Source organism: Sinocyclocheilus grahami, unplaced genomic scaffold (assembly GCF_001515645.1).
Source record: "Sinocyclocheilus grahami isolate Dianchi unplaced genomic scaffold, SAMN03320097.WGS_v1.1 scaffold134.1, whole genome shotgun sequence".
Lineage (NCBI taxonomy): Eukaryota > Metazoa > Chordata > Actinopteri > Cypriniformes > Cyprinidae > Sinocyclocheilus > Sinocyclocheilus grahami.
This window is the reverse complement of record NW_015505313.1, coordinates 2,930,449-2,954,814: the sequence shown is the minus strand read 5'-3', so window position 1 is coordinate 2,954,814 and position 24,366 is coordinate 2,930,449. Positions and strand designations below refer to the sequence as shown.

Sequence of the window (24,366 nt, the reverse complement as noted above, 5' to 3'; positions counted from 1 at the left end):
AAAGTTTCCAGCGTACTTCTAATATACATACAAAGATTGTGGCACTGAGTATATTAGGCCACATTTGCCTCAGTCGTTAGTCATTAACATGCAAATTCTTATAGTTCTATGTGTTCTATTTGAGTTTTGAATAAAAATATTTCTTGTATGTTCACCATTTTGAATTAAGGGTTGAGTGGTGATAGAAGATCATAGTCATAATAACTGAATTGGATTATCGCAATAAATGTATGCACAACATTAAAATTATTCAAATGCGCACGCGCACAAGCGAGCAACCCCCCCCCTCTCTCTCTCTCTCACACACACACACACACACACACACACACACACACAGGGCCTTCATACTATACAGAATTTAAGCAGCTCCGAACATATAAGCCAAAAACTGTTATTTTAACCAGACATAGTGTACTTTACAAAATGTTGCATTTATAGGTCACTTCAAAGAGAGAGAAAAAATAGTTTTATGTACTGTGGCATTAATCGAAGGAGCGCGAGCACGACAAGAGCTCCTAAAGATTTATAGATTTATATTGGCGTTGTTGAATTATCTCCGAGGTGCCTTTAATCTTGATTTAATTAACATTAAAGTGAAGCATCAGCGAGAGAGGACACATCGGATCAAAGGCCGCTGTAGTATTTGTACGCGAGAGAATGCTGATGATATGATTAGACTGATAGACAGCAGATTAAATGAGCAGATCTCCACAATCCTGCGCTTGTTTAAAGCCCTGTCGCGTGTGCCCATATGAGGCGCTTCCAGCTCGGATCAGGAGAAGCTTTGGGACGGATATACATTAGGTGGCAGCAAAGAGACTCTATTTTTGAGCAAAGCACATATACTAGGCCATGCATGCGGTGTATATTAAATATGGTGAATCAAAGAGTGTAAAAAATGATGCCGTTATTTTCATACACAAATGAAGGATTTAAAATGCCAGTACGTGAATCTGCATATATTAGAGTATATGTTTCATATCATATAACTGTGTGAGTAATATTAATTAAAACAAGATTGTTCAAATATAAAATCTGAAAGGCACAAGTTTAATAATTTCTCTTTGTAGGTGATTAAATATTCAGGAAGATAACTGCATTGCTATGTTTTCATTCATCTGCATTCAGCTATATGTAGCTACTGTAAAATAAAAAAAATAGCTGTATTATTAGCCTCCACATAATATGCAAATTATATTTTTATAATTTGCAATCTATTTGATAAGGTGGAATTAATCACACATTAAAAAAGAGAATGAATTGTTGTTTTCACACAATGAGATCAGGCCACATTTGTAAAAATAGAGAGTGATAAGACAAGCTTTGCTTGATAACTCATATTTGCCTGATAATTCATTGTTGTGTGATGTGTATCTTGCAGAGACTATTGTTTCGTATTAGGCAACTATCTGAGAATGCGTTTTGTCAACACTTACAGCTAAAGTTTGCAATGTATTGCAGTCTCTTGTATGTGGAGCTGTCCAGGGTGCTGAAGTCTTACTGGAATCCTCAAAATTCAGTTCTGCCACTGTTGAAGCTGTGCAGCAAGACTATAAGATTTAAGGGAAATAAATTCAATTAAACCTAAAATTCCTTAATGTATATGACTAACTGTGCAGACTACCAACAACTAGCTGAACTAAGATTGGGACTTGTTTCTAACAATGTACTGAGCCAGTTTTTTTATCTGTTAATATTGAACAAAATAACTCAAAATAGCATTATTTGTTGTTTAGATAAAATAATATTTTAACTAATATTACAAACACAGTACATGCAGTTAAGGTATAAAAAAGTGATGAAAGCAAAAAGACAGGAAGGTGGTCTGTAAAAAGTTATAACCTGCCATCGTTACCTTAAAGAGCCATTTCTACTTGATTTGACTTATAAAAAATTGTTTTGTTAGTATAAATGAATGTATTTAGGTTGATTCAGTGATGTTAAATTATATTATAATTATATTTGATCAATGAACCTAAAACGTTTAATTTGATAACATGTCTTTATTTAAGTCAGAAATATTATTTTATATGAATCAGCCTGAATTATTTGGGTTACACTAACAAAAGTCCTAAATAAATCCTTAGTGACACACTGTAAAAACTGCATATTTTCCAGCTTACGAAACCTTTTGAGTCTCAAATACTAAAAAATGCCGTTTTCTTGAAACTACATAAAAATCCTTGTTAGACCAACAGAATTGAACATAAAAACCTTTGTCAGACCCCAAATGTTGTCCCAACTAGTCAAACAGAGTTATCTGAACAAATGATTTTATATTGCTGAAATGTTAAGGCTTTGTGAGTTCCCAGCATGCATTGCAGCATGAATAAATTATGCACATACTGTTATAGGGTTATTGTTTTGCTGTTTGCTGGCTTCATTTAAACTTTTTCATTGTTGTTTTGTCATTATTGTTAGTTGTTTGTTGTGCAGTGATTTAAAGAGCTCATAATTTTTTTTACATTTGTTGATTGCCACCGTTCTAGAGGTTTGTGTGTCAAGTATTGAGGCCTAGAGTAGATGTTCAACTACTAAAATTTATATTCTGAATATCGTAGTCTTGTAGGAGGCTTTATAAACAAAGACAATGTTGTCCATTGTGGTTAATAACATTTCATTATGTTCTTGATACCATCCTTATAATTTTAATGACATAAACTGATAAAGAAATAAGTCCTTGTTTGTCATGCGTATATAGACATAAAAATGGTAATGTGGTGACTATTTACACATTCTTTTTTTTCATCCAGGAAACAGAAATTAATTAATTTACTCAACAACAGTACTTGTTGTTTCAGTTGCTGTGACAAGAATAACTTTATTAGCAAAATAAGACAATCATCATTGCATGAACAAAGAAATTTAGGTTGGCTGAACGCAGTATTGTTACTTAGAAGAACTATAAAAGAATTGTTGAGACAACTCAAAAGTCTTACTGCATCAAGTTGCCTTACTTTTTTAAGTATTCTCAACAGTTTATTTTTTTACAGTGCAGCTAAAAACCTTTTAATTGTCTGTAAATGTCTGAAATCAAAAATGTGGGTGATACCTTTTTATTTTTTTTATGTAAAATGTATTATCTTACAAAACACCACAGCAAAATGACTTTCCAGTGCATGCATGAGGACGCTATTATTTCTAAATTCATAAAAGGACGATACTTTGGAGACACTGACTCGGTCAGTATTAAAGACTAGTCACCTGAGTGATTTACAGAATTTATGGCCCAGAACTAATTAGTCTTAAGTTTAATAAATACGTCATAAATTCAATCAGAGGCATATTATTGGATTAAGATTCATGGTTTAGGTCATTGAAATACATTTATTTCCACCAACTGAATTATTAGTGTAGGGACATAAATAACCTGGTCTAGCACAAGTGATATCGCAGGCGATATCATTACTGCATAAACAAAGACCACACGGATGCCGTGTGACTGAAGAGACAAGGTGGAAGGGGGCAAAAAAATAGGAAGGCAGCTAATCCTGGGGTGTTGGATGGGGGTTCGGAGGGAGGTTTGCGTTTCCCCCCCAGGGGAGAAATACTTGCCGGGACACTTGAGGGATGGACAAACCAGGATAGTCGGTAAAACTCAGGCTACTCTCACCTCCAGCCCCATGCGCGATCCAAAACAATACACCAGAGCTATATCCGTCATCTCATGCTGGCGTCAGTCTGCTGTCGCCTGCTTCTCCTCTCCCCTCTCTCTGCCCCTGCACTGTATCGAAATAACAGCACGGCCAGTATGGCAGCAATGAAGCGTTGTTACACAATGTCACTTGCTTATTATTACCCTAGCATTCCAATGAGCACTGGAGACTGAGGTTGGGATTTGACCTTTGGCATCTTGTTCTTTTTTGAAGTGTGCAGTGGAAGTTACAGGGGCAGGCTGCATCTGAGATATGAAACTTTTCCTCTGCGTCAGCAGGATTTGGGGATTTGGTTGCATGTTAGTCCTCTGTTTGTGTCTTGGAGCTGATTGATTGTTCTCTTTAATTGGGGAACGATCTCCTTCAACTCTTCACGCTGGTACTTTGTCATTCAGTTTTCCACGGTTGCTAAAAAGAAAACGTTAATAGCACTTTATATATAATGCATTATAAAAGTATTTTTAATGCATGAATTATGCCTTGTAATGCATTGTATGATCTTATGAACAATTGTAACCACATTTATTGCATACTGTATCTGTTCATTCTTACACTTTTAGAAAGTATATTTCATTAAATAACATGACTAGACATTTCAGATGTAACAAGAAATCTGCAAATATTATTAAGCATTTTAACTTTGGTTATAGTTACTTATCAAAAGATATAATACATTATAACACGAATACCTTTATAATGCATTATACATTAAGGCTTTACGTAAAGAGTTACCAAAATTGGGTTTTGAAAACATCTTCATAAATGCAAATTGTACTGCAATAAGATTCTTAATCTCTTTTTAATTGACATATACCTGATAATTGCTTGAAAACAATTTTTATACAATATAAATATGTTCCACAACCATTTAAAAAAAATCAGAAAGATATTAAACAAACAAATAAATAAATGCTTTCTTTAACCCCTCAGGTAGAGAAGTTGATCAGTGACGGGTAACTGGAACAACTGTGTGTGTTTGTGTGCGTGTGTGTGTTACTGAGGCACAGAGATGAAGAGAAATTAAGTCAAAGTAATGTTGGCAAACGTGAATGTTGTAGAGCACGAGGATAGAGTCATGATATGTATTTTCAATATCATGAAGGTTATAAAATAATTCATTTACAGATTTTGCTCAATGACATTTTACCTTGGGCACATCTAGAACTGTCTATCAACATTACTCAGCCTGCATCCGAATATGTGTACTCCACTACTATATAGCATGCAAAATGCTGTATGTCAAATGATGTCCAAATATGTTGCTTTTTTATGATACACTAGAGATGAACAATACCTTGATAACCTACAGTACTACGTTTGTTGAATTTCTGAAGTCCAGCTCTGCCTGAGAAACAATAAAAAGCCTAGTACTACAGCTTCAGTAATTATCAACTTGCTTTCAAGTTTTGAACGCGTCAGGACTGTTACACTGCCACAATAAGGGTTTAAAATCAAACTTAAAAAAAAGTGCCTTCAAAAGACTTGAGTAGGCTACTAAACCTGCGATACATTTTTGTAATATATGCTTTCCTAGCTTTTCTGTAGTGCTTTCACTCCACATCTTTGTGTATTTGTAAAACTGAGCAGATATATTAACCAGAAAATTACCATAAAACCCCTATTTGCAGTATGAAAATGTCCAGTTAGGGACAGTGGACGCACGAGTGTGAAGCATACGCCGCAGCTGATTGGACAGGAGTTTAAAAAGCAGGCGCTGTCTCTTTAAGAAGCAGTTCTTACCTGGACACCCGCCACCCAAGGTAACTGACGCTTTCTATCTTCAACACGCCTACATATATGCATATTAAGCTTTTAATCATCCCCTGCTGCATCTAAAGGACATACGGTTGCCACAAAAAGCATGGAACACCTTCACGTGATCAATTTCACTCTCGTTTTGGTTTCATTTCAGTGTCGAGCGAGATTCTGAGATGAATCAATTCACCCACAACATCAACTCGAGAAAGTCAGAAAGATGTTGCGAACGAAGTGCGCATGTATCAGATCCACGCGATTTCAAGATTGTCACACCGTCCCTGTATTCATAACTTTAGCCCCTGTCGATGGGAATAATGCGCATTGTTTTAGCGCGTGGAGCGCTTTGTCCTTGAAATGTTTAGTAACATTGCGCTTGAGACAGACAGCGACGCGACGCCATGAGATCGATTCATTCCGTTAGCTTGCGAAATTGCTCAATTCTGTTGGAGAGCGACGTTTCTTGCGAGCACATGGTAGTGTGTCAGGTGAAAAGCACGCTGGATGTGTTATTGTATTTGATGGGACACCCACCAGGATAACGTCAGCTGAGAGCTGTAGTTAAATCAGCAACACATCTCGAGCTGCTCTGATGCCTCACATGTCCTTCTTGAGCTTTGTTTATTTACAAAGAGGCTTGATTCCACTTCACAAACACTCAAAATGTGGGATATCATTGTACCTCTAAGGTACTGTATTTTGCAGAGTCCCCATAGGGCCATGTAGGAATATCTGTGTATTTATTTTGAGTGCCAACAATTGTGCAATCAGCACTCAGCTTGTAAACTGTACTCACAGATTTGTAACTGTAGCCTCAATTTTGCCATTTGTATTCATCAACTGCACCCACTGATATGTAGACCATACCCTTAGTTTAGAAATATGCGCACACCACTTACAATTATGTCTCATAAAGTATAACTCAAAATAGTATTTTTGATTAAGATGATACTTAGACAACTTATAGTTGTTTATGTATTGTTAAATTATTGAGGACGCTATTATTTCTAAATTCATAAAAGGATGATACTTTGGAGACATTGACTCGGTCAGCATTAAAGACTAGTCACCTGAGTGATTTACAGAATTTATGGCCCAGAACTAATTAGTCTTAAGTTTAATAAATACGTCATAAATTCAATCAGAGGCATATTATTGGATTAAGATTCATGGTTTAGGTCATTGAAATAAATTTATTCCCACCAACTGAATTATTAGTGTGGAGACATAAATAACCTGGTCTAGCAGAAGTGATATTACTGCATAAACAAAGAACACACGGATGCTGTGTGACTGAAGAGACAAGGTGGAAGGGGTCAAAAAATAGGAGGCCAGCTAATCCTGGGGTGTAGGATGGGGGTTCGGAGGGAGGTTTGCGTTTCCCCCAGGGGAGAAATACATGCTGGGACACTTGAGGGATGGACAGACCGGGACAGTCGGTAACACTCAGGCTACTCTCACCATAGCCCCATGCACAATCCAAAACAATACACCCGAGCTATATCCGTCATCTCATGCTGGCGTCAGTCTGCTGTCGCCTGCTTCTCCTCTCCCCTCTCTCTGCCCCTGCACTGTATCGAAATAACAGCACGGCCAGTATGGCAGCAATGAAGCGTTGTTACACAATGTCACTTGCTTATTATTACCCTAGCATTCCAATGAGCACTGGAGACTGAGGTTGGGATTTGACCTTTGGCATCTTGTTCTTTTTTGAAGTGTGCAGTGGAAGTTACAGGGGCAGGCTGCATCTGAGATATGAAACTTTTCCTCTGCGTCAGCAGGATTTGGGGATTTGGTTGCATGTTAGTCCTCTGTTTGTGTCTTGGAGCTGATTGATTGTTCTCTTTAATTGGGGAACGATCTCCTTCAACTCTTCACGCTGGTACTTTGTCATTCAGTTTTCCACGGTTGCTAAAAAGAAAACGTTAATAGCACTTTATATATAATGCATTATAAAAGTATTTTTAATGCATGAATTATGCCTTGTAATGCATTGTATGATCTTATGAACAATTGTAACCACATTTATTGCATACTGTATCTGTTCATTCTTACACTTTTAGAAAGTATATTTCATTAAATAACATGACTAGACATTTCAGATGTAACAAGAAATCTGCAAATATTATTAAGCATTTTAACTTTGGTTATAGTTACTTATCAAAAGATATAATACATTATAACACGAATACCTTTATAATGCATTATACATTAAGGCTTTACGTAAAGAGTTACCAAAATTGGGTTTTGAAAACATCTTCATAAATGCAAATTGTACTGCAATAAGATTCTTAATCTCTTTTTAATTGACATATACCTGATAATTGCTTGAAAACAATTTTTATACAATATAAATATGTTCCACAACCATTTAAAAAAAATCAGAAAGATATTAAACAAACAAATAAATAAATGCTTTCTTTAACCCCTCAGGTAGAGAAGTTGATCAGTGACGGGTAACTGGAACAACTGTGTGTGTTTGTGTGCGTGTGTGTGTTACTGAGGCACAGAGATGAAGAGAAATTAAGTCAAAGTAATGTTGGCAAACGTGAATGTTGTAGAGCACGAGGATAGAGTCATGATATGTATTTTCAATATCATGAAGGTTATAAAATAATTCATTTACAGATTTTGCACAATGACATTTTACCTTGGGCACATCTAGAACTGTCTATCAACATTACTCAGCCTGCATCCGAATATGTGTACTCCACTACTATATAGCATGCAAAATGCTGTATGTCAAATGATGTCCAAATATGTTGCTTTTTTATGATACACTAGAGATGAACAATACCTTGATAACCTACAGTACTACGTTTGTTGAATTTCTGAAGTCCAGCTCTGCCTGAGAAACAATAAAAAGCCTAGTACTACAGCTTCAGTAATTATCAACTTGCTTTCAAGTTTTGAACGCGTCAGGACTGTTACACTGCCACAATAAGGGTTTAAAATCAAACTTAAAAAAAAGTGCCTTCAAAAGACTTGAGTAGGCTACTAAACCTGCGATACATTTTTGTAATATTAGTCCAGCTCTGCCTGAGAAACAATAAAAAGCCTAGTACTACAGCTTCAGTAATTATCAACTTGCTCGTCAGGACTGTTACACTGCCACAATAAGGGTTTAAAATCAAACTTTAAAAAAAGTGCCTTCAAAAGACTTGAGTAGGCTACTAAACCTGCGATACATTTTTGTAATATATGCTTTCCTAGCTTTTCTGTAGTGCTTTCACTCCACATCTTTGTGTATTTGTAAAACTGAGCAGATATATTAACCAGAAAATTACCATAAAACCCCTATTTGCAGTATGAAAATGTCCAGTTAGGGACAGTGGACGCACGAGTGTGAAGCATACGCCGCAGCTGATTGGACAGGAGTTTAAAAAGCAGGCGCTGTCTCTTTAAGAAGCAGTTCTTACCTGGACACCCGCCACCCAAGGTAACTGACGCTTTCTATCTTCAACACGCCTACATATATGCATATTAAGGTTTTAATCATCCCCTGCTGCATCTAAAGGACATACGGTTGCCACAAAAAGCATGGAACACCTTCACGTGATCAATTTCACTCTCGTTTTGGTTTCATTTCAGTGTCGAGCGAGATTCTGAGATGAATCAATTCACCCACAACATCAACTCGAGAAAGTCAGAAAGATGTTGCGAACGAAGTGCGCATGTATCAGATCCACGCGATTTCAAGATTGTCACACCGTCCCTGTATTCATAACTTTAGCCCCTGTCGATGGGAATAATGCGCATTGTAGCTCGTGGAGCGCTTTGTCCTTGAAATGTTTAGTAACACTGAGACGGAGACAGACTGCGACGCGGCCGCCATGAGATCGATTCATTCCGTAAGCTTGAGAAATTGCTCAATTCTGTGGCAGAGCGACTTTTTTTTAGCGAGCACATGGTAGTGTGTCAGGCGAAAAGCACGCTGGATGTGTTATTGTTTCTGATGGGACACCCACCAGGATATAACGTGAGCTGAGAGCTGCAGTTTCAACCAATATAAATCAGCAACACATCTCGAGCTGCTCTGATGCCTCACATGTCCTTCTTGAGCTTTGTTTATTTACAAAGAGGCTTGATTCCACTTCACAAACACTCAAAATGTGGGATATCATTGTACCTCTAAGGTACTGTATTTTGCAGAGTCCCCATAGGGCCATGTAGGAATATCTGTGTATTTATTTTGAGTGCCAACAATTGTGCAATCAGCACTCAGCTTGTAAACTGTACTCACAGATTTGTAACTGTAGCCTCAATTTTGCCATTTCTATTCCACAAATTTCTATTGCACCCGCAGATTTGTAGACCATTCCCATAGTTCACAAATATGTGCACACCGCTTATGCCTCATAAAGTATAACTCATAAAATATTTTCAAATTTTATAATTTAAGGAAGTCCATTAACAATCAATCATTGCACCCTTGCAGGCAAGATAGGTGCGTAGGAGAAACAGACCAAAAAAGGTAAAAAAAACTAAAGAAAATCCTGCAAAAATATTGAAAACAGTTTATTATTGACAACGTTTTAAATTGATTGTTCTCGTAATTGTATGTTTGAATATACCTGATGAAGGTCATGAGACCGAAACGTTGTCAATAATAAACTTTTAGTGATACTTTTGTAAGTATTGGTAGTGTGCAGGATTTTTATTTATTTTTTTTAGCTTTTTATAGTCTTTTTCTCCTACGCACCTATCTATACCCTGCAGGTGTGCGATGAATGATTGTTAATAAACTTTTATAATTTACATTTTTTGATTAAGATAATGCTTAGACAACTGACATTATTTTGTTTCTGTACCGTTAAATTATTCTGTTGTTATTTTGCTGTCATTCCATCCTGCGATGGTGCTTGACACAGCACTGTTACTTTATGTTCTGGCAAATTGGTGGTGAATTTGAACAAACTCACTTGAACATTTTTGTATAATCTACTAATGCCTTCAGTGTTAGGTTTGGGGTGGAGCTTTAAGCTAACTTCTTAAAGCAAATTGTAATTTTTACACAAATCAAATTATGCAAATTCATAGGGGTAGGCAATATGACCAGATTCTTGTATGTTGATATGAGTAATTTTATTTCACGATAAAGATATATTTTACAATATAGTTTTGCCTTAAGGTTTTTATGATAATATTTTTGATAGAATTGAAATGTCATAATCCTTGTCATCAATTTGAATATCAAACTAATACTAGCCTAACTAACATAACCAAAAAATAAATAAATAACTAAAAAAACACACACAGCTCTCAAGCTTACTGAAGACAGGTGAACAGTCAGTGATAAAATAAGAACAAAGAAACTAATTACAAGCAATAGGACAGACTACAATAGAACAAATACACAAATAAAATAAAAAACTTTAAGCACTGGAAATAAGAAATACTACTTGTTGTTTTGTATTTGTATTTTATGTAGTTCTATAAAAATGCATAGTCTTCCCTGAGAAAGTGAAATATAGATGTATTCAGTTGAGGGCAGCAAGAGATTATCTCTCTTTTGTTTTTTGGTTAAATTTAATTACAAAGACAGCACCAGGTCTATTAAACTGCAGTTACTTTAAGACTTGAATGCATGGATCTAATATACTGATACACATGCGTTTTCTTTCTGACCTGGTTATGTTCACTTAAGACTAGGGGTGACCCCCGAATAGTCGAAGATTCAATGCTTCGATAGGAGGAGCCTGATTCGACTACCAATCTCACACTCACAGTCGAATATTCGCGGGGTGTTATGATCAGGGATGTAACGATTCACTCAGCTCACGATTCGATTCGATTCACGATTATTATTATTTTTACAAAATGAGATTAAAGACAAATTCTAAATTAAATGTGTCCTTTTATTATTGCTTAGACAAAATGCTGCACATTTCTTTGTGAAATTGAAATATAACACTATAATAATATACTAATATAGCACTTGTAAATTATTGCTCTTTTGTTGGTTTTGATTGCTTCTATTGTCCTCATTTGTTGGCCGCTTTGGACAAAAGCGTTTGCTAAATAACAACATTTAAATATAATGTAAATGTAAATAACAAAGCTACATTGAAATTTTAAAACAAGCCCCAAATCAAATAAATAAGCAACACAAATAAAATAAATCTCTTCATATAAACAAACTAAGGCTTTGTCTGTGCTCTTTCCATTTAAAATTAGAGGCAACAACTGCATTTTAATCATGATCCAAACAAAGATGCTGCATACATGCAACATGAGCAGTTTTTAATCTAACTTACACTGTATAATTTCGAAATTTGAAGCAAAAATAGAATGGTTTGACTTCAGTTTTGTGAAACTATGCATAAAATATCTGCATGAAACAGCAGAGCTGAATGAGACGCAGATTCACTCTCTGCCAGCAGGTGGCGCTTAAAGCGTTTCCGCTGTAAACAAAGCAGCGCTGCACTTATGAACTTTAATATGCATTATACAGAGGCAAGAGGAAAAGAAAAAATACCATTTAAACTTTTCTAAAGACAGTAAGTTCCCCTCAGACATACATTCATATAAACTCCTACACCTAAATGAATCGCGATTTGTTTAGCATCTCAACCGATTTGAATCGTCACATATTTCAATCGATTTTCAACCGACTCGCGGTTAATCGTTACATCCCTAGTTATGATCATGCCATTTTGGCTATATGGGGGTGCTCAAATGTCTGATTTCATATATAACTACTGGATTTTTTCAATCAGGTAGGGTACAAGTGATTTCATAACATTTCAGCTGGTTTATATATATCGTGTATATTTATCTCGTCTAGGATGCATTTGGTTGAGTTGCGCTGCAGTAAAGCGCTTCATTGTAGTACTATGGTGATTATTTCTTCAGCGCGCAGCGCGAGCAGGACAAACAACAATGCAGAATATTAATAAATATGACTGGGACTGTCATATACATAACAATTATAATGAGAACACCATTATAATAAAACGCTGTGAATTTTTAGAGTTTAGTTGCTGTTTCTGCACATTGTTGCGTGAAGAACGCGTCCACAAAAGGAGTTCATTCAGAGCCGCGCATGCATTCGGGGCATTTTGTGCTGATAGCCTATAAGTCGTATTATTAATGTTATGTTGTATAAATAGCGAAGCGTATTCTATATGAGATAAATGTACATCATCAAGTACAGCACCTTTCAAGTACATCTTGCCGATAATTCTTGCCGATAATCTGCATTAACATTTTAATAATTTGATAAACTATTGCTTTCTTTGTTTTCGGTTTAGCGATGAAGTCAGGTGTTTGGATGTCCTGCCCGATGTACTGTATTACCATTGACTAGCCATTAATGATCTGTCTGTCTCGGACTGCTTGACTTCGCCTGAGGATTTTTTATTTAATTTTTTCTCTGTGACTAAGCGACTAATAATATTTTGGTCGATCAAGCCTCTTCTGGTCGACTAACGATTATTCGACTATTAGGGGGCAGCCCTAATTGGCATACTCGCCAAAAATACTCGCCATTTCAAGTGAGTGTGCTCAAACCGTCTCTCAGACAGTGCATACATATACCAATTTTTGTTGCTTATTGTGCTCAAACAGTTTACAGTCACTTGTTTTTAATCCGCAGTACTTATAAAAAGTTTTGAAATGACAAGATTTAATGGCAGCACAGAACAGAAATGTAATGTGAGTGTAACCGTGAAAGAGGCTATAGTCCAAAATCTCTACCACCACCTTTGAATTCATACGAAACTGCCAATTTGTAAAATAGATACGTTTTCCCCATGAGATTGGGTTGTTTTTTTACCCAGCTAAAGCTACCACGTCTGTTTTGTGTCACACTTATTTTAGTATGTGTATATATATAATATATATATATATATATAATTTTTTATTTTTTTACTGAATGGAAAGAACAGTGTGAACATGCTTCAAAACGTCTCCTTTTATGTTCTACAGAAACAAGATAGTCATGCAGGTTTGCAACGACACAGGGATGAGTAAATTATGACAAAATGATCCTTTAAATGGCAAAGTATATGCACAGTTAGTCTCCAACAGACCAGGTTGTAAATGCATTGCAAGCGTAAATGCATTATGTAGCAATAGATGCAGATATTACTCAAACATAGTCAGGTGTCATCCTATGCTGCTGTTTAATTCGAGAGTTCCAGTGGTCCCGTATTGAGAAGTGAGCAGAAAGTGCTCAAGTGTATTTCCAGAAATGTGAACCCTCTTGAAATAGCTGTTTGTTTGTTTGTTTATAGAAGTCTTGTTTTGGGGAGATTGAACAATCAACATTTTTCACGTGAGACAGGCATACATCAGGGACCACAGATCCCAGAGGCTCCCGGCTGGTGACAGTTAGCTCCCTAGTCCGGAGATCCAGGCTCCCACTTCCTTGAAACGTGATGCTTCTGCTTTTCAGTAAAGCAGCTCTTTTCTGCCGGCTTGCAATAGGAGATCAGCCGGCGCTGTGTACTAGTACACAAGCGAGAGGGAACGAGCCGGTCAGCTTGCCCAGCAGTCTCTTTTCTCTCTCTCTCCTTCTCTCGCTCTCTCTCTTTCCTCCCTCCTCTTTCTAACCCTCACTTGCCAAGCTAGGGTCCTGCTTAATGATTTTGAGAGAAACACACAGCCCCTGATTCAGGCTAGCTGAGGGAAAGCAAGCAGGCTTTTTTTGTGTGTGTTTGTGGTCGCTGCACTGGGAAAGGGGAGGAAAAGCGAGAGGCAGCCGGCGGGCGGACGTCCTTGTCCTTGAAAAACTGCACCAGAGAACTCTTTGAGGGAAGCCAGGATCCAGCGTAAGTAAGGCACACCTCTGACGGGGAGGGACAGCGGGGTGCATGAGAGACCTGCTGCTCTGTGTTGACCCGCCAGGCTGGACTGAGCCACGGTGGTTCTGGATATGTGGCGCTTGGTTCTTTAAATGCTTAATGCTTTTGACAGGGGATTAGGTGAAACATAAAATGCCTTATGTCTCTGAAAAAGCCTGCCAAACTTTGTTCTGTGAAGCTTGCGCTCTGTTGTAGTACAAAGCCGGGTAATCTCTGTTTCACTGCGAACTGAAGCACATTGTCACAATATTGTAGCCTGTCATGACGCGTTATAATAGGACAATCAATACTGGGTTACGTTCGTACAAGGGCTACCTGCTTGTAGGCCATGATTTCATTTGTAAACACTGGAAGTATTGCTTAAGATTATGTGTCTTGGAAATCATGGCTGTGAGTTTGCAGGCACAATACAGAAATGCAAATGAGCGCTTGTTTCAATCCCACTGTGTTTATGTAGAGCACGAGGGATCTTGTTGTAGCTCTGTGACTGCTCTGCTAGCCAATCCAGGTCAGCCAGTCAATAATTCCCACATACTTACCAATATGGAAAGTTTGACACCAGCTAAATAGGCTTTTCTGATCACTCGCACCCTGTTTGCTGTATGCATCACTCCCTAATTGATACCCGGAGCTTTCTGAATGTGGATCGTCTATTAATACCCACACCAGTGATGACTGCCACAGCTCTGCTGCATGATTGCAATGAAAACTACAGATCCGCTGTCTTTATACTGGACATTTCTTTATATTATCTAGCGGTCATGGTTGTGAACGTCAAAAATGGACAGCAGTGAATAAAGGTCATTGTTGTGCAGATGTACAGGTATTTGCTTGGGATGCACAATATATCGGTACCATATCGGTTATATGTTTTATGCTGTTTATTTTATGCTAATTTTACTGTATTTTTAGTTTTATATGACCTTTTCCATTATTCAAAGCTCAATTGAAATTAATCTTTACTAATCTAATTAATGTAATAAAACTGTTAAATATATTTTGAACAAATGCCAACTGAATATCACTGTTTCATTCGGTACATTACAATGTTGTGTGATACATAAATTCACTTTATTGTTCAGTTTTTTTAGGCAAAATAGTATAGAATTTAAATATTAGGTATTTATGGGGTATCAGCTGTAACATTTTTGCCTTTCCAGTAGTGGTAGAATCGGCAGAATTGTGTAGTTTTGTTACTATTATATACAGTGGGTACGGAAAGTATTCGTCTGAATACTTTCCGTACCCACTGTATATAATACTATTTCTAATGGTTGTTGAAAATTCAGCTTTGCCATCACAGGAAGAAATTTCTTTTTGAAATATATTAAAGTAGAAATAAAATGTTTCACAATAGTAATGTTTTCATTGTATTTTTTGATTGAACAATGCAGCCTTAGTGAGCGTAAGATACTTTTTTTTCAAACTTTTGAACCGTACTATAGGCAGTATTGGGGAAAGTTACTTTTAAAAGTAATGCATTACAATATTGTGTTACTCCATAAAAAAGTAACTAATTAAGTTACTTAGTTACTTTTTATGGATAGTAATGCGTTACGTTACTTTTGCGTTACTTTTTAAATCTGGGCAGGGTTTGCTTTTGATTTTAAAATAAAAAAGTTATATTTTTGGCAAATATAAAAGCCTTTTCACACCAAAAGTTAAATGAATTAGCCTCAGGCTGAAGGGAAAGTACATTTACATCCGTACAGTAGAATGCAGAAGAAGAAATTTCAACACACTTCAGCAATAAAAAAAGACAAATGTTTGTCTAGAGTAATTTTTGCTCATTAGTATGGTTCAACTGGATCATCGAAGGTCAGAAGCAAAGACATAGGTTAATAGAATGGTGTTAAATACAGAAAGGATATTTGTGTTGTTTAACATTTAATTATTGCAGGTTTGCGTCATATTCTGAGTTGCATTATTTTAATTCATTTTGAGGAATACTGAATCTGTGTTTAGTTTTTTTTGTGAGTAAGATGAATTAATGCATATTCATATTTATTTTAGAACTACAGTAACATCTGATTTCTTTCAACATGGGGACAGGAGAGCTGTCAGTCAATAAATTGGAAAAAAATTTAACTTGCATTACTTATTTGAAAAAGTAACTCAAATATTATCTTGTAAATTAAAACGTAATGCATTACTTTACTAGTTAACTTGAAAAAAGTAATCTGATTACGTAACTCACCTTACTTGTAATGCGTTACCCCCAACACTGAATATATGTGTACTGCATATTGTATATGAAAAGATGTATATACAATTTTTAATATGGTTAAAGTCTCCAGTTTACATACTGTTCCTGTAAAAGATCTATTTACTGCTAATCCTTGGTTTGCTTTGCAGTGCAAAAGGCCTCCGAAATCCTGTAGACTTTGAGCAAAGATGATCTTCTGATTAGTATTCCACTGTCATAATGTATCCGTCTAGTTTACAAGCTCACCCTCTTCCCAATGTATTCTGGGGCATGGTACACAGCATGTCGCTTTTAGTTCAGCAGGATTTGACTCTGGAGTTGCCAGAGTAGCCTGTGCATTAATTTCTGAACACTGAGGTCTTCTGATTCCCTGTGAAGTTGGGGATCCACATAACATGCGGTTACTCATTCGCATATGCGTCAATTCATTATCTTGAAAAGAGGTATTTAGATTGTAAATCCTGAGGATTAACACTCTGAATTAAGAATTGTGTATTACCTCACACCCACTACCATAAACGCTGTGGCTGAGATAAAGTATGTCCTAAGTTACTGAGGAATGGAGGCATTTATTTATTTAAAATGTGAGATGTGCATATATTTTGTATTGATCTTTTTAAACCCAAATCATTATTTCTTTATATTTTAGTTTGATGTTTTTAAGACATTTTTGACTCTAGATGATCAGGAAAGGCATTTTTAGTCCAGAGTATGCTGTGCTGTTAAGGTTTGATGGTGTTTGTAACTTTCAGCCTTGTGAGAGGCCAGTTTGAAATGTGGCTTCCTGCAGGAAATTAATCTTCTATGGTTTATTAGTGGAGGCCACACTCTGAAGTATCCTTCACCTTTTGAATAATTAACAAGCAAGCTAAACAATGTGGTAGATAGATGCCATAAATCTGAAGGCCGTGGAGAAATACTCCTGGTCTAGCATTCATAAAGAGTCTCAAGCAATCTAAACAACGGTGAAATGAGATGAATTAATTGTGTTGTTGCTTTCGGCATCTGCAGTCTTAATGTTACTTGTAAGAAAAAAATAAAAAGACCCATCAGACCGGTCGTTCCTTTCCAAATTCTCTCACCTCATCCTTGGTGGATGGCTCCAGTGTTTTCTTTAAGACTAAGAGCTTTGTGTTAAAGCTACTCTCAAATTCTCGACAGATCGATTCCTATAGATTCTCTAATTGGAAGCCATTAGTTATGGGGTTTATAAAGCTAGTAATTATTGTGGGTAATCTTGCAGAAAATTAAATTTGGAGTTGTGTACAGTGTATTGGAGAGAAGATTTTTTTTTTGCTGCTGCATTTACTATCTGTCAGGTGCTGCGCGGCCCTACTTTTTCATGTACAGAGCCAACTTTAGTTTTTCTAGTATAATAAACAGCATTTATAGGGAAAAGCTGAATAAGTGGAAGCTGTTTCTGGACTAGGCCTTATGAAAGAATGAGGGAGTGGATCTGTATTCTTTTGAGAAAACCAAATGCAAATAGAAAGTTCATCACTGCATTTGAAAAAGGAATCTTTTTTCAACATAAACGTCTCTGCTGTCATTTTTGATCAATTTAAACGTGTCCTTGCTGAATAAAAGTATAAATTTCTTAAAAAAACGGTAGTGTAATACTGTATGCAACCGATATGTATATTAATTGTATTTTGGTGTGTATGATACACGATTCTGATATTATGATGGACTGGTTATGTAAAATCTTACTCAAAAGTATCATATATCATAATGCAGTTGCAGTACTCGTAGCATAAATATATTCAGTAAGAGATTCGGTATAGGAGGAAGGCGGTAAAGTGAATGTCTGAATGAAGCTGTTACAGTCGATTCTCTATGAGAAGATGACCAGGCCACAGGCAAACTCACACAGTTGTCACAAACTTAAACTGCTAATGTGGTGCTTTAATTTGACTTGTTAGTTATTTTTGTGGCTACTTGTCAGGTAACTGTGTATACAGTACTTGTAGATGGCAAAGTCATTGAAAATGTTTCTAAAGAAGTGTTTTGTTGATGCTTGTCTATTGACAGCAGCATCTGTAAAATCGAACTGTGTACTTATGTATTTAAAATGGAAGCATATGGTCATTCTAGGGAATTTAACACAAACCATTTAACATAAATGTAAAGCTAGTTTTCATTTAAAAAAAAAAGCACTTATAAAAGTTCTTTCACACACAGAAACATGTTGAGCTGCAGGGGTCCCACAGTCATAGAATCATGGAAATACTGTATCAGGGAATGTTAAAATAGTCATTTCCAGTGGATAGTGAATATACTTTTTTAAGGTTATTTTTATAAATATTTTGGATAAAACTTGTAAAAATGAAAAAAAAAAAAAACAATTAAAAAAAATATTAAATTTTATTTAATGTAGTCTAAATTACCCTAAATGTTACCCAACCCATAGCATTCTTTTAAAGTTTAGATTTCATAACTCCCAGTTTAATCCTGACAGTTTGTTGTGGCAGTAATTAGAGTAGGCTTTATTCTATGTGTATCAAAATCAACATTTAATTAAAGGATATGTTGTCATTAATATTACCTGGTACAGCTCTTAATGCATTGACCCAGAGAGATTTGCATAATCAAAAAACATCTCAATGATTACTGAAATAGCCTTTGAAAGTGGTGCACAATTGCTGTGTAACAATAGGAGGATCAAATGATATTGTGTCTTTAACATTCTGGGCATGCTGTTCACCGGTCTAGATTTAGAACTGGACCACTAACAGAAAGCATTGCACCTGGTACAGTGTGCCTGCATGACCACCTCTTTTAAAATAGCTCCTGTATTTTTATTTTTCCTCCACGTTCAGGAGTATAACCCTAAAAAGTTAGGTCTGTTAGCTTAGCTTCACTCACAGTATTTTCAGCATAAACTAACCAGGCTGATATGCAAAGCAGCTTTTGTTTAGCTGTGTAAATGAAAATTGCTAATCAATTTTACCCCTTATTTCATGGCCTGTGGTTTCTGCCCCACCCCCACCAGCTGGTTAATCATGCACAAGCTGAACACTTCATTACCCAGGACATGTTTGCCCCTTAGCGCTTTCTCGCTAGTAAATTAGTTCTTTCTATTTATACAGGTAAGGCAGGTCAGAGGTCTCCGGGTTGCAAAAGGTAAAGGGATGAAATTAATATAGCGCCAGGCTCTTCTGGCTGAGAGCCTCCCAGAAGAAAAGCCCTCCAACTTAAACAGTTTCATAAGGAGAAATGAATTGGCACTGTAGGAGTGCGGCTCTTTTTGTTCTAGCCTCAGATTGGTCCTGCTGTGTTCTTTCTGTGCTGCACTGCATGTCCTTTGAAGCCATGAGCTCAAATCTTGGAAGCCTGTTTCCTACCCAGTGCCTGTCCTATCTGCCTCCACACCTTCATCCATGTTGTTTTTGCGGTTTCATCACGTGTTTTTTTCTGTAGCTGCATTGGAGTGATTCACAATTTTGCTCTTCCTGCAAAGAGTACTTGTGAAGATTGTGGGAGAGCCCCAGAGATTTGAAAGAGCAGTGTTTTATCTCCATGTAATCCCAAAGTGACAGTGTGTCATCTGTATGACGAAGCTAGTCAGAGTCCGGGGGGCTTCATCTGAGCTTTATAGGGGATGAGGCGAAACCGATCCGTTTCACAGGTGTTCCGGACTGAGGTATGCGTCTTTATAGGTTTTGTTGACCTTGTCGAGTGTTGGCCGGAAGTGGTGTTGTTGCAGTCTACTTGGAAACAGGCAGTTCTCTTTATGTCCCAAATAGTATGCCCCACCATATATAATTTAACTTTGCACTAAAATTACAATAAAAATTTTTAGGAATGCTAATATTTTTTTGTAATTATGAAAATATGTTTTGTTTTAAAATGGCATGTCCCTTATAAAAATGATAAAAAAGAAAATAAAAATGATAAAATTATACTTTTATTTCATCAGGCTTTGAGGAAGCCCAATTTGAACTAGCTAATGTTTATTTATTTATTGATTTACTTACTTACTTGGGACAGACCTGCACGCACGCGTTCTAGACGGGCTGTCAGTCAGTGCAGTTATATTGTTGTGCCACCAGGTGGTGGAAAGGGACTGTCTTTGAGTGAGTCTTTAAACAGTTCATTCAACTACACGTTCAAAAACGCTGATTCATTCATTCAAAGAGAGACATAATGAAACGCGCTGTTGAAATCATTTTAACTTTGAGCGCCACTTTAGAAGGCTCCGCTGACCAGCTATGCGTCGATGCTGAGACAGATTTCGCTTTCCTTGAACATGACAACCTATTTTCACAAATATATATTACTCGGCCTAGAGGACAGACAGTAATCGCACGCGCTCAGTCGATCTCTCTCTCATTCACTGTCTGTTTAGGCTTGTTAAGTGCAAATCTACGAAGCCTCTGTACAAATCAGCATGGTACACATTATGTTATCATTACTAACTTGTTTAATATTCAGTCCACATGCATGAAGTGTAAAACGAGAAGGGCATAACCTTACGAAAAAAGAAAACGCGCAAAAATTGTGGTTGCTGCGGTTCTTGCATTCCTCTGCGGTTTGCTCTTCAATAGCGCGGTATTGCGATATTGCGGTTATCGCGACAGCCCTATAGGCAACTAATAATATTTTGTAACTGATACAAAATGTGCTTAACAATAACATTAAGGTCTTGAGGATTACTAGCCCTGTATCTGAATATGCCCACTTCCCTATAGTAGGCAAAAGCAATATGTGAATTGAATAGTATGTAGGAATTCATGGTAAAACAGTGGGCAAAAAGTATTCACAGAATGAACTACTACTGCTGACAGAAGTGTGCATCCACTGGTTGCTTTGCTATCCCATGAGGCCACTGGATAGGAGTTGTGAATGGCTGTGAAGTGACGCAGCTGACACTGTAGGTCACATGACATATTTTACACTACACACTTTCATATTACATTTACAGAATGTACTTTAAAAAAAAAAAATCACATAGTTTTCATTTCTAATCAAATACAGTAGCTGCTTAGGCTGTATGCTATTTCGAACACACAGCTTCGAAGCTTCCAGACAGGTGCATTTGAAACAGGTTGGAGCTAAACTCTAAAGAAAGGTAGTCCACCAGGAGCAGGACGGGGCACCCCTGGCCTACACAACTTTAGATCACCATTTCCACATTTGTAACTACACCATCAAGCTTCTTAAGAGAAGCAGATTGCTTTGAGGTTAGAGCAGCCCCCTAGTTCCTCATCAGAGAAGTGGACCACGGCACTTCGCTTCTGACCCAGTGCAGTTATAAGAAATCTGGCTTGAGGAGCCCATCAGCTGCTTAGGAAATGTTCTCAAGAGGTCCCTCAATCTGGCTTTCCTCATCATCTGTCCCCCTAAAAATATGACCAATGCCACCTTCTTACTCTGATCCTTCGGCATCTGATTTCATCTCGAAGGCCTATTTTTAATCGCGGGTGCAGTGCAAAGACATTCCTCCATTAATTCATTAAATGACCCAGCTGTGCCGTGCTGTGTCATATTTTCCTTTGGCCCTCTCACTATGTGCCGCAGAGGACAGTACTCGGCTCATTGCTGTTGATTCATTTCTGACCGCAAGTCTTCGAATCACACATCACAACTTGAGTATTTTCATTGAAACAAGAGCACCCTCATCACATGTATTTACATATAAATATACGGTTGCAGTGCATGGACAGATGGCTAAAAACGGACTGCTGGGAGGGGGGAGTCATGCCTTTTTCCAGTCCGTTCTGAGGTTACTAATGTTTACATCCAATAATAGCTAATACGCTCATCTTATCGCATTTGGGAGCTGCGGCGTGCCTGCGATGCTCTTCGGGCTTTGCTGTGGAAAGTCAGCGTTTCAATTACTTGTGCCAAAGATTTAGATTAGCTTGTCCCAAACTAGAGGAGGAAATTCGCTCTTCATATATGGATGCCAGTAGCTGCTAGTGCTACTGGAAAAAAGGTAAATAAAAGATTAATAAAAGAGATGCGTTTTTTTTCTTTATTTTATGATGTTGTACACTGAAGATGGCTCCTGCCAGAACGGTTAGCATCTAGCTGACCTGAATTCTTTTGCTCATAACAGCCCTGGGTCTGATGACCCTTTCATGCTAGCACAACTTCCCAGCATGATTCATGCTGAAATATGAATAAGGCTATAGGCATGGGGTGAATTTGAAGCCAAGGGATGGCGGTGACTTCACCACGCGTTGTGTGTAGATTGATGAAGTGGAGTGACAAGATGTTTCATGAAATTGTATGTGTGCAGAAACTCAGAAGACGCTTTAGCTTCTCGAGGCAAATTTTTCGTATACTGCTAATTCCCTTTGTTGTTATGTGTTGTACTATAGTTTAGTCATATTAAGGCACTGACAAATTGGATTTATGCAGTCTCTGGTAGTATGGAATTTGGAGGGCCATGTTGATGTCAACATGGTGAAATTAACCAGCTTTCTTCATTTTGTGTGTACATAATAAGCATATTTTTCAAAAGTACTATTTATTTCTTTTTAACTTTGGCCGGTGTATATTTATTTGTATATTCATATTTAAATTTGATTTATATTATATATATAAATTAGGGCTGTCATCATTAACGCATGTGATTAATTTTACAATCCTTAATGCAATTAACGCAAAATTACTGAAGCACAATTTCTATTCTAACCCTTTAACCCAATTTTGCTACTCTGTTTGCGATTAGATAATTTTAAGCTGCTAAACTCCGGGAAAGTTTTCAGTCCAATGATCCAGTAAGCAAATGTATTCAAACAATCCGTCCAAATAGCGCTAATATAAAGGAAACCAGGCTAATTACATCAGAGATTGCAGAGAGAACAGAGACTCGCGTTGCGTTTTGTGTTTTGCTTTAAAACAGGAGCTCTGTCATATTCTGTGATTGTCTCTGAAGAGCCCTCACACGTTGCGCTGTGTGAAGTACAGACTGAATGGATTGTCAACACATCCCACCGCTGTATGGCCAGATGAGACGTCTAACTACGGATAACCAGTCTCGCTAGTAAAGTTTTGATGGATGAAGACTGCAATCAAGGTAAAGCCGATTGCGGTGGCGTACAGGAGTCGTACAGTACAGTACGCACGCAAGAGTCCGTTATAATAATGCGTGTATGAGTGCTCTTGACGCACTGATCACACATTGTATTTATGCACAGGCATTTCCGTACATTCACATTGTTTCCACACACATTCACGAATGTTTTGATTTGTCATGTTTATGTTGCTGTGTTTAGTTATACGGAATGGATCCGTGTACTGTAGTAGATATATGCAGTCAGCAGGCAGTTGGTTTAGTTTTTTTTTGGCATCTCCATGTGGTCCTGTTCGGAAACGCAACTTGGCTTCTCTAAAATGTAAAAAAGCTCTTTGCTGTTGCACTGTACACATACTATAAAATTCTGTTTTTTTCTTTCATATGTGCTTATATGGGCTCCTTATATTGGTTCTTTGGTGTCCTTTTGGAGTTTCTAAGTGTCCTTTTTTGGAAAGTCATCTAAATTTATCTTGAAAAAAGCTTGCAGAAAATATAGATATTTGAGAATCACCCTTCAATCTTTTGGTTTACTTTGCTGGATATAGCAAATGATGACAAAATAAACATTTGAAACAAGATAAATGGTCTATGCTTAATTTCATAAAGTGTGCAATTAATCGTGATTAATCACAGAAAAAGGATGTGATTAATCAGATTAAAAATGTTAATCGATTGACAGCCCTAATATAAATATATATTATTTCATAAATATATACTTTTAACTGTGTGTATTTATACGTATAAATATACACACATATTATATAAACACAAACTTGTATTTTGGATGCGATTTAATCGCAATTAATCGATTTGACAGCCCTAGTTCATACACTAACGTTCAAAAGTTTGGGGATAGATAGCTAGATAGATAGATAGATAGATAGATATGTGTATAAATATTTTTTGAAATAAATT

The 24,366-nt window shown here is 36.9% G+C and overlaps 1 protein-coding gene across 1 annotated transcript in view; it reads left to right on the top strand.

The window, feature by feature from the left end:
• Positions 1 to 13,962: 13,962 nt before the first annotated feature.
• Positions 13,963 to 24,366, top strand: part of LOC107590918 (estrogen-related receptor gamma-like) — a 176,380-nt gene continuing 165,976 nt past the window's right edge. Inside the window, exon 1 of the mRNA XM_016279878.1 lies at positions 13,963 to 14,185. The gene's annotated coding sequence lies outside the window, so the exon portion shown is untranslated. The remainder of the gene's footprint in view (positions 14,186 to 24,366) is intronic.